General features: G+C 29.2%; 1 pseudogene; it reads right to left on the bottom strand.

Moving 5' to 3' along the window:
• Positions 1-1564: 1564 nt before the first annotated feature.
• On the bottom strand, positions 1565-2406 carry LOC102596053 (ethylene-responsive transcription factor ERF024-like; annotated as a pseudogene).
• Positions 2407-9834: the final 7428 nt, after the last annotated feature.

The raw sequence follows: 9834 nt of genomic DNA, 5'->3' as shown, positions 1-9834 counted from the left end.
TTAAATATAGATACATCCTTGATTTCCGCCTTATATTAAGGGATTTGATTAATTTAAATTTTCAAAATTAATTGTCTATTCGGTAGATACATGTATCTCGCAGATTCAAACTCATGTATCCTAAGCATGAAATATGGTAGATGAAGTAATATTTGAAACTATCGGGAATGTTAGTAATTAGGACCTAAACTAGTGAGATTTGTGTAGTTTGCCCTTTTTTAGAAAGAAATAACAAAAAAACTAACAATTTTTGGGCTTTATGAATCACTTGAGCTTCGTAAAAGCCATTCCATATGTTTGGACTTGGCCCAATAGTGCTCCATCAAGTATGTGTATTTGAAATAGCTCGAAACTCATCTATTTATCAATATATACCAATATAAACGCAATCGTTAGAATGAAAATATTAAAATGTGAGGCAAATAATAGTTACATGTATGTATTTGTGGCCAAACATCACTTATCATGCTTTGTTCAATAGAACGATTAATAATATTGTAATTTTTCCAATGGTACTACTCTAACACGTGGCAGCTGATTGTAGATTAATATGTTTACGTGAGGTGGACTCAGAATTTGAAGACGAAGAATGGAACCACTAATTTTTTTTAAAAGTATTGCTAATTAAAGTTAGAAATCAAACCCAAGTAATCTAATAGCATAAGAACTCGAGTAAGAAAAATCCGAGATTATCTAGTCAGATAATCTTCTCTGATAAAATGAAATGATTTATAAACATACAAATGTCTGTGTTATAACCTTGTTTTAGCACACAAATTTTTTTTTTTTTCTTTCTTTCGTATACTATATCTCCAGACAAATATTGCCACATAAATTAGAATAGAGAGTATAATATTATCGATGTTATCCAATAGAAAAAAGAAAAAGAGAGAATAGAAAAGGGGCAGAATAGTAAATTACTTAGAAGGTTAGTTGTACAAAACCCTAGCTAGCTAAAATCTAAACTTCAATGATCCTAATTGAGAAAACTTTCTAAAATTGGTTGCTCCAACTACCAAACACACAAATTTTAATGTCTCTCTATAAATATCTTTGCTTCAAGTTCAAGCTTCCAAACTTTAGAATTCATCTATGTGTAATTAAAATTCTTTGATCAAATTATACTGTGTAGATAGATCAAGCTTTTTCTTATCACATATATGTACTATTATTGTGAATCCTTTTGACACCATGTACATCTACACTTTTTTATATTTTGATATATTTCCCTTCATAAAAATCTTGATTAAAGAACACCATAATCATCTTTATCAAACAAGAACATATAGAAGACTAATAAAAAGAATGAAATTAAGTTTAAGTGAACAGGGTTTATCCTTGTGCGCACCCAAAGTAGCAGCTACAGACTTCCCTCGTCAACAAACAAAAAGATAATCAAGAAAGTAAAACACAAGTAGTTGCTTCCTTTGAACCAAACCCTTTACAAGCAATAAAAGAACATCATGCAAATTAACACACACATCATTATAATTTACATATATATCTAACTTATTTAAGTTCAACATTATGTTAAACTCATGTTGCTTGTAGAAATGGCAAATTATTAGGTATAATTCCACAAGTTTTGGTAGGCAATAGTAGTGTGATCATCATCATCATGCATATTATAAAACCTTGGTGGACTAAGTAACATCCCTTCAGCCATATTAACAAGAACATTTGGCATATCAAATATCAAATCCTCATCCATAAACTCAAAATTCTGAATTTCCATATTCTCCATTTTACCCTTTTCATTAATTACTACCTCCCTATGCACCGCAGCCGCAGCTAACAACGCGTCCCCGGCTGCCCCAACAGCTGTAGCCGCCCCGGCTGCAGCTATCTGGATGTCACGAGCAGAGCTCGTGGTAGGAACAGGAAAAGAGGCAGCCGAGTTCGGGAAGTTGAGGTCCGCCTCGGGACCTTTTAGGGCTATAGCCGCCACGTCATACGCGATGGCGGCCATTTCGGGGGTGGGAAACGTCCCGAGCCAAATCCTATTAGGGGATTTTGGCTCGCGAATTTCGGACACCCATTTTCCACTAATTTTTCTTCTCCTTATTCCTCAGTAAACGGGGTGACGCCCAGAATAAGATTTATTATCGGGGGCAGTACTAGTGTTGTTACTGCCCCCGATAATGATGTTCTTTCCACCATAAGTAGTCGTTGCCATTTATAATTATATATTTTTTTTGTTTGAGTATAATTAGGGTAAGGTTCTTGGAAATTAGGGTTAAGATTATTGAAATGGATTAAGGAAGCCATTTATGGAAAGGGAAAATTTTGTGGATTAGAGATGAAAATTGAAACCAGTTATTGATGAACTTGCAAGTAAGTGCGTTTTGTGTGAAGGATTTTGGGTGTAAGGCAAAAATGGTGTTGGATTTGTGAGTTGGATACTTAAGTGTTGGAGAATAGTTACCTTTTTATACATTTAGGATTAGGTTTAACAGTACTATTATCTTTTTGTTGTTTTGATAAGATAGTTATATTTGTGAACCAACGTCTAGACATCTCAATTTGGTCTCAATTACTTTAAAATTCCTTTATATTGTGTTTCGTGGACATCTGACGTTGATGTGTCACAAAACTTTTGATGGTATCTGGATGATCGTAAGTTGTAGTACTGTCCAATTGATGTGCATACTCAAAATTAAAATATTTTTATTATCAGTTGAGATCAGGTCAAATCTATATATTATATGTCTATATTTATATTATGTGTAAATATATATTATAGTAAGTTTAAATATCATGTAAAATAGTATGCAAGAAGCCATCTTTTTCTGTAAATCTTCCTATCCAAAAGATAATCTCTATAATGAAATTACAAGTAAAACTTATAATGATTGTTTCTTGTGAATTTATTTTAGTGCTTAAGCTAAAATGCTCTAGACACTTGCTGTAAAACTCAAAACCACTCTTTTTCCTTCTAACTCTATAGATTTCAAGTATCTTTCGATAGTGACTGCACCTTGGTCTAGTTTGATAGATAGTTCGGTAAACAAAGCATTTCGTATTTGTATATAAGGCTCGGGAAATGGTTGTATGCAAGGGGTGTATGCGATGTAGTCATGTAGCCAATCTATTGTATGAGAAGCATTAATGACGGTTTTCATAATTCGAACTCATGACTTATATTGTCACACGTAAAATTATTTTATCGTTGTTTCAAAATTCCCGTTTTCTCTATGTAGTTAATTAATTCCTACAAATAGTAAATCAAATAAATTCAATTATTATTTTCTATGTTTCAATTTGTGTGATTTCTGTTTCCTTTTTAGTTTGTTTCAAGAATGACCTGTTTTTACATTTGCAAATAATGTGACTTTAAAATCTCATTTAATTCTTAGTGACAAGGTTTTATATTCACACAAGTATTTTGGATATTTAAGATCATAAATTTTAAAAAAATTATAGTCGTATAAATACAATCCTCAAACGAAGTCTATATACGGACAATAACTGCTGGATCTAATAACGAAAACCATACACCAATATAAATCGATTCCTAATAAAGGAATTATGACTGATGACTCAACCTCCGTAAAACTATGGCTAGAAAAATTTCTAATCATGATGAAGGAGAACAAAATGAAATGATTATGAAGTATCTAGAAGAAGTAAAGAAAAAGATTCTTCTAAATGTAAGTCATTACGCAAAATCAGATTCATCAATGCGTAGTGAAATAAGTGATTTTATGATATATTTAAGCTGGGGCCGAGCCATAATGTCTATGACGAGTTTCATAGAATCCATTAATTTTGATGCAGATTATATAATTGTATGAATTTTTTTATTTATTTAATATGTATAATAATTTATTATAACTTAAATATACAAAAATTATTATGGTTCAGACCTATAATTGGAATTCTAGTATTGATTCCATATTTAAAATAAAAAATTATGCGTCTAATTAAATAAATTCATATAAATTAAATCAAGGAAGTAATATATAGTTTGTGTATTTTCCACCTGCATGTTCACTTTTTGGTCGAATAATACAAAAGTATAATAACAAAAAGGAAAAAGAAAAAGAAAAAGAAGGATTACACAGAAATAATAGGAACATCATCAAATACAATAAAAAGATTACATGGAAAATAAAATAGAAAACTACAAGAATAGAAACGTTGGAATAGTTTGTAACAAATTACTTTCTTGCTACCCTCTTTATGTGTTTAATAAACTAAAAGTATTTGCTAATTATTCATGAAAAGTAAGTTGTAAGAGACGTCTTTATACAACCATGTGTTATACATATATCAATTTAATATAAATATCCGATACAGATAAGTTTTTACTTAAAAGAGGAAAAGCCTTCCCACTAACCCTAATTTTTAGGTTTGTGACACACCTTGAAGGGAACACCCAAAATAAATAGATTTGTTAAATGTATGGAAAGTAAAAAGCGTCACACAAGTGCATAATGAAATCTTTATTCTCTATTTCGCTAAATCTCATGTAATGGTTCTTGGATATTTGATTTTCTCGCTCGATGTTTGATACTTATTTTTAAAGCAATGATTAATTTGAATTTACGTCGTATACAACTGAGTAATGATTCTCAGCTTATGTGTATATAAGGAGCCATGTATTGTATAACTACAAAAATGGGCCTCGTGTTATTTATGTTAGCCCATACTAGATGGACATAAGACACGAAGATAATAAAGCCCAATAGCAATGGGCTCATAATGGTTCCTTTCTCTCATTACCCCGTTAATGTCGGACTTTGTTAGGGGGAATTTTACTCACAAATCACAATGCGAGATTTTCTGATATATTTTTGAATTTAGTCGGACCACAGTATGAAAATCGAACACTCAATGGAAATTCATGCTTAGTTATTTCTAAATTTTGTTTAATCATACATACATTTTCAACTAGTTGTTGGGATATGGATTACTTCCTTTATTTTATATGTGAACATGATATTATTTGGAAGTTAAATATTTTTTTTTAATGATTGTCTTTTATAAAAATAAAAATAAAATTGATTTTTGTGCTATACTAACGATGTGTAGTACTTTTTGTATCGTTTCAAATATATAAATTTTATTTTAAATATTTAAAGAATCTATATACAAATGCATAGTCAAAATAAGTGTTTTAAACTCTCATATTTTGGATAGCTTCACATAATTTGAGATCGAGAAAATATTATTCAGTAGATATAAGATTGAATAATTTAATTTTGAAAGTTACTCCCGAATTAAAATGTGAATATATATCATTTACTTACTTGGACAAGGTCAATCGGCAATAAAGGTCCATGCCAAGGTTAATAGATGACCTCCACGCACTTGTGGGGTGTTGGAACAAAGTTAGCTTTAAGTGGTCGAGCATATATCATAATTTCTATGGAGGTGACGGCTTATGTCACGGGCCCTTAAAAATAGTGTATATATATATATATATTGTATTTGTATAAATGATGAATGTGTTTTTATTTTTTGTTTTGGTGAAAATATCAAATTCGAGGAAATGTTTAGCTAACGTTTGATCATAAATTTTGAATTAAATTTTAAAATTTATCTGCAAATATTTGTTTAGCCATAGATTCTAGATCATCTATTAAAAATGGGTTGTTAAAAAATTTCAAGTTCCAAAAATTGGTCGAGAAAAAAAAAACACAAATACTTAGCCAAATTCTTAACCATTGCTTAAACGACACGTGTCATGTTAGCCCGCGTTTTATTTATTCAAATCTCAGAATTTTCAACTAAAAGGTGCTTTTACTTATTCATAACTTAAAAAAAGTTAGTAATAGTTTTCTTAAGTATAATGATTATACTTTTTTTTCTTTTTCTTAGGGTTAACAACTCACTCTCCCATATAATGATAAGACAACTTTTTAAAATATATCCACTAATAATTCACCAAGAAATTTTGATAGATATAGGATTGGTTGGCAGCCTCTAATAAAAAAGACTTGGCTATAAAATTTATCGTCAATCTGTCGCTAAATTATCTGTAATTAATAGACTTTTTTGATAACTTATTGGTTATTTATCTCTTAAATAGGACTAGTCGTTGTTTTGTGACATAAGTTATTCATTGCTAATTTTTACTTTTGATCACTAAAGCTAACATGATGTTTTTTTAATAATTCTTCACTAGTCTATTGTTAATATAAAATTGACTGATGAAGTTTTGTTGTTTAGCAATCGAACTTATTGGAGTAGTTTTCTAGCCAATAGTCATTTCTTTCAACTAAACTATGCAAACATTCTTCTCACACTCTTTAGTGCAACAAATGATTTTTCTACAAAGAAAAATTTCCACATCACAAAAGGGCACTTCTCATTAAATTAATAATGACTATTTAATGATAATGACCTCTATGTTATTTTGGCAATAATTTTCTAGCCTTTTTGAAGAAATAAATGAGAAAATAATAAGCATCATTTTCAATATATGGGGCCTTTAATCGATCATGCTAATTATATATTCCATGTGGGGTCCTAAAAAATATCTTGATAAACTCAAAATTATTCATAGGTTGATCTATCCTTATCAATTTTAATTGGATAGATGTAATTTTTTCGAATTTTGATGTAACTAGTAAAATTATTGTCATGTGATCAGGAGGTCACAACCTTTTACATATACAAAAATATAAGATAAAATTGTACATAATAAACTCTTATAATCTGATTATTTTTAAATCTCATATATAATAAAAGCTTAGTGTATTCAAAATCTCGATCCTCAAAACACTACATACTAAAAGAAAATTAATAATTCAGATGAATTTAGACATGATCACTTGTCGTACAATATCTTGACATGAAAAGCACTAGGTGACTTGTTTTGTTTTTTTAAATTATAATATTAATTCTTATGTGTAAAATAATTGGTTAAAGTAAAACTATTGGCAATGGAGTATTAATTAATCTTTTCTCTTTGTTCCAATATTCCCCATCATTATTTTTATATTCAAATAGGAAAAAGGGGTCTTGGACCATTATCAATGGTTTATTACTCTTTATTTCTAAATGAAACATTATCTATGGTCTAATATTATTTATTTGTATAATCATTGGTGAAATATTGTTGATTATCGTTAATATTATTTAACGATGAACTATATTAAAAAAACCTATTAATTATAAAATATTTAGTGACAAATTAACAACAAATGACATAACTTATTCATATATTTTAATTTGTGCAGTGAATATTAAACATCAAGCTTTTAAAGAGAAAAAGGACAAATATACCTCAGAACTATTGTAAATGGTATGCATATACCCTCCGTCATACTTTTGGGATATTGGTGCCCTTGCCGTCCAAAAACTAGAGCATATATACCCTTTATACTAATGGACATACACGTGTCATAATCTTATCCACCGACCCGACATTTATTAAATATCGGATCGACGGATAATATTGCGCCATGTATCCCTCTTTAGTCTTCCGTTAGAGTGAAGGGCATATATGTTCTAGTTTTTGGACGGTAAGGGCACCAATGTCCCAAAAGTATGACGGAGGGTATTTGCATACCATTTACGATAGTTCGAAAGTATATGAACATGTCAATTTTTATTGAGCAAACAAATGAAAGCATGTTCAATTATAATCCTAAATGAATGGAGAACTTAATATGTACTAGACGTAAGTAAAAATAAATTTAATCGATTTTCAATGCGGAGATCTTCCCAAATTATGTTAATTGAAAGGTCTAGGAGAAGTCAAGTGGTACTATCAACTGCAAGTTGTCTTTTTATGTATAACAAGGAACAGCCTCTCAGAAGAGAGTCACAAATCAAATCCATCCATCCATCAAATTAGAAACATTGTTTTTTGGTCCCACCCGGTGTAGGTATTTATTTTATGGCACCGACGATTAATTCAGATTTTTATTGGTAAAATTTATTAAAGAAAAAAAACTATCGAATCGTTGAATAATTCGGAATAATTGATTTATAATCATAAAGTTTTGTATCGAGTACTAAGTTCATAAGTAGAAGATAAGCAGACTCAAACCATGGTAATTAAACTACCGTCTCTCAAATCCTCCGATTAATTCTATCATAGGAGTCAATGAACTGATAATAGAACTACTCCCTCCGTCCCTTTTTAGTTGTCCACTTTAGAAATGACACACAGACTAAGGCAACAATGATTAGCACAGTGAAGTTACAATTTTACCCTTATGACAACTTTTCACTTCAAAATTACAACCACTTATTTGAATTCAAGTGAAATAAATTGGAGGGAAACAACATACACTTTTACAATTTTCAAGAAGTGTAAATAAGGGTATAATAGGAAAAAATTTGTTGTCCTTTCTTGATTTGTCAAAATGGACAACTAAATAGGGACAACTAAAAAAGGAAATATGGACAAGTAAATAGGGACGGAGGGAGTATCTCTCTATCTCTATGATTCACTAATTATTTAACTGTATTTGACAGATTTCTCTTTATAAAAAATATTTTTCATTCAATTTCATGATTTAAATTTTCGACCTCTAATCTAAGGTAGAAATTTTCTTTTAACTTAGTTTAATTAGAAAAGTGCCTAAGGAATGTGGGAGCCATATTCCTATTAAGCAAAACAAGGACTCTTAAAACCTTGCCCTTTTATATATATGAATTAAGTATTGGTAGGTCCCACAATTATGCAACTCAATGTCATTATTGTACCAAAATTGTACCCCCTTTTTTTTCAAAATTATTTCATCTTTGAGAAGAGGAAATTAAATTATTTTACATCATTCTTTGGTTGTCTTTCCTAGGAGAAAACCATAGGGAGTAACTGTTAAAAGTTTATTACAATTGTAGTGTCATTCCTTCGTGGCAAAGTTAAAAATTTTGATAAAAAAATTAAGTAATATATAAATAAGTAAAGTGACATTCTTTTTAATTAAATAGACTAATTTTTTTTATGTAAGTTAAAAAAATTAAAATTGAAACTATATTAATAACACATTAAAGACTTCTAACTGCTACTAGTATTGTATATGGGAATCCTTAGATATAGTCTTTATGGTAACTATTATTTAAAATGTTATTTTCTTTAATAATATGTATTAATTTCAATAAATCATAAATTCTCACGCTTATGCAAATTGAGATTGTGATATATATAATTAAAGAACATGTAATATTATTTTTATATGAGATTTATCTACATAATAGAAATACACGCAAAAAAATTCTCTAAAATTTCAGCACCACGTATAACAAAAACATTTTATCATGCACATTCAATCAAAATGCATTATAATTCAAGTATCTAAATATAATTTTCTAACAAATGAAAAAATTGTCGATGTTATCAAAGCCAATTTTTTTAAAAACTATATGTAAATAAAAAAAGGTTCACCCTTCACAAAGTAGCCACTATGCATCATAAATATAAATAGTCTATATTGTCTTGTTAGGGACTAAAAAGAAAGAAAAAAAGGTAGTTCGATACATAAATTTTAGTATTATTATTTATTAGTAGTGTTCGAAAAAGAAGCTTATTTCAAAATATATGATATAAATAATATATCTTAATATAAATATTAGTCATTTTTAAGATCGAATTCATGACTTATAAATTACAGGGAGAAGAAACATTGTATAAGTTCAAAAATATGGAAACTCAGAAAAAGTTGAATAAATACAGAGAGGTCAGGGCAAGGGGAAGTCAAAATTGTACAAGTAGCAAATAAATGGGAGATTATGATCAGAGCCATGCATGCCATGCAGAAGAAGAAGACACAAGAGTGTGCATAACCTGGTTAAATCATAAATTTTGTTTAAAATATTTAAATTTAATTTATAGATATAAAAAAATTAACTTATTAACTTATATATATATATATA

Source organism: Solanum tuberosum, unplaced genomic scaffold (genome assembly GCF_000226075.1).
Source record: "Solanum tuberosum cultivar DM 1-3 516 R44 unplaced genomic scaffold, SolTub_3.0 scf00021, whole genome shotgun sequence".
Lineage (NCBI taxonomy): Eukaryota > Viridiplantae > Streptophyta > Magnoliopsida > Solanales > Solanaceae > Solanum > Solanum tuberosum.
The sequence above is the reverse complement of the archived record's forward strand: the minus strand, read 5'-3'. Positions and strand labels throughout refer to the sequence as shown.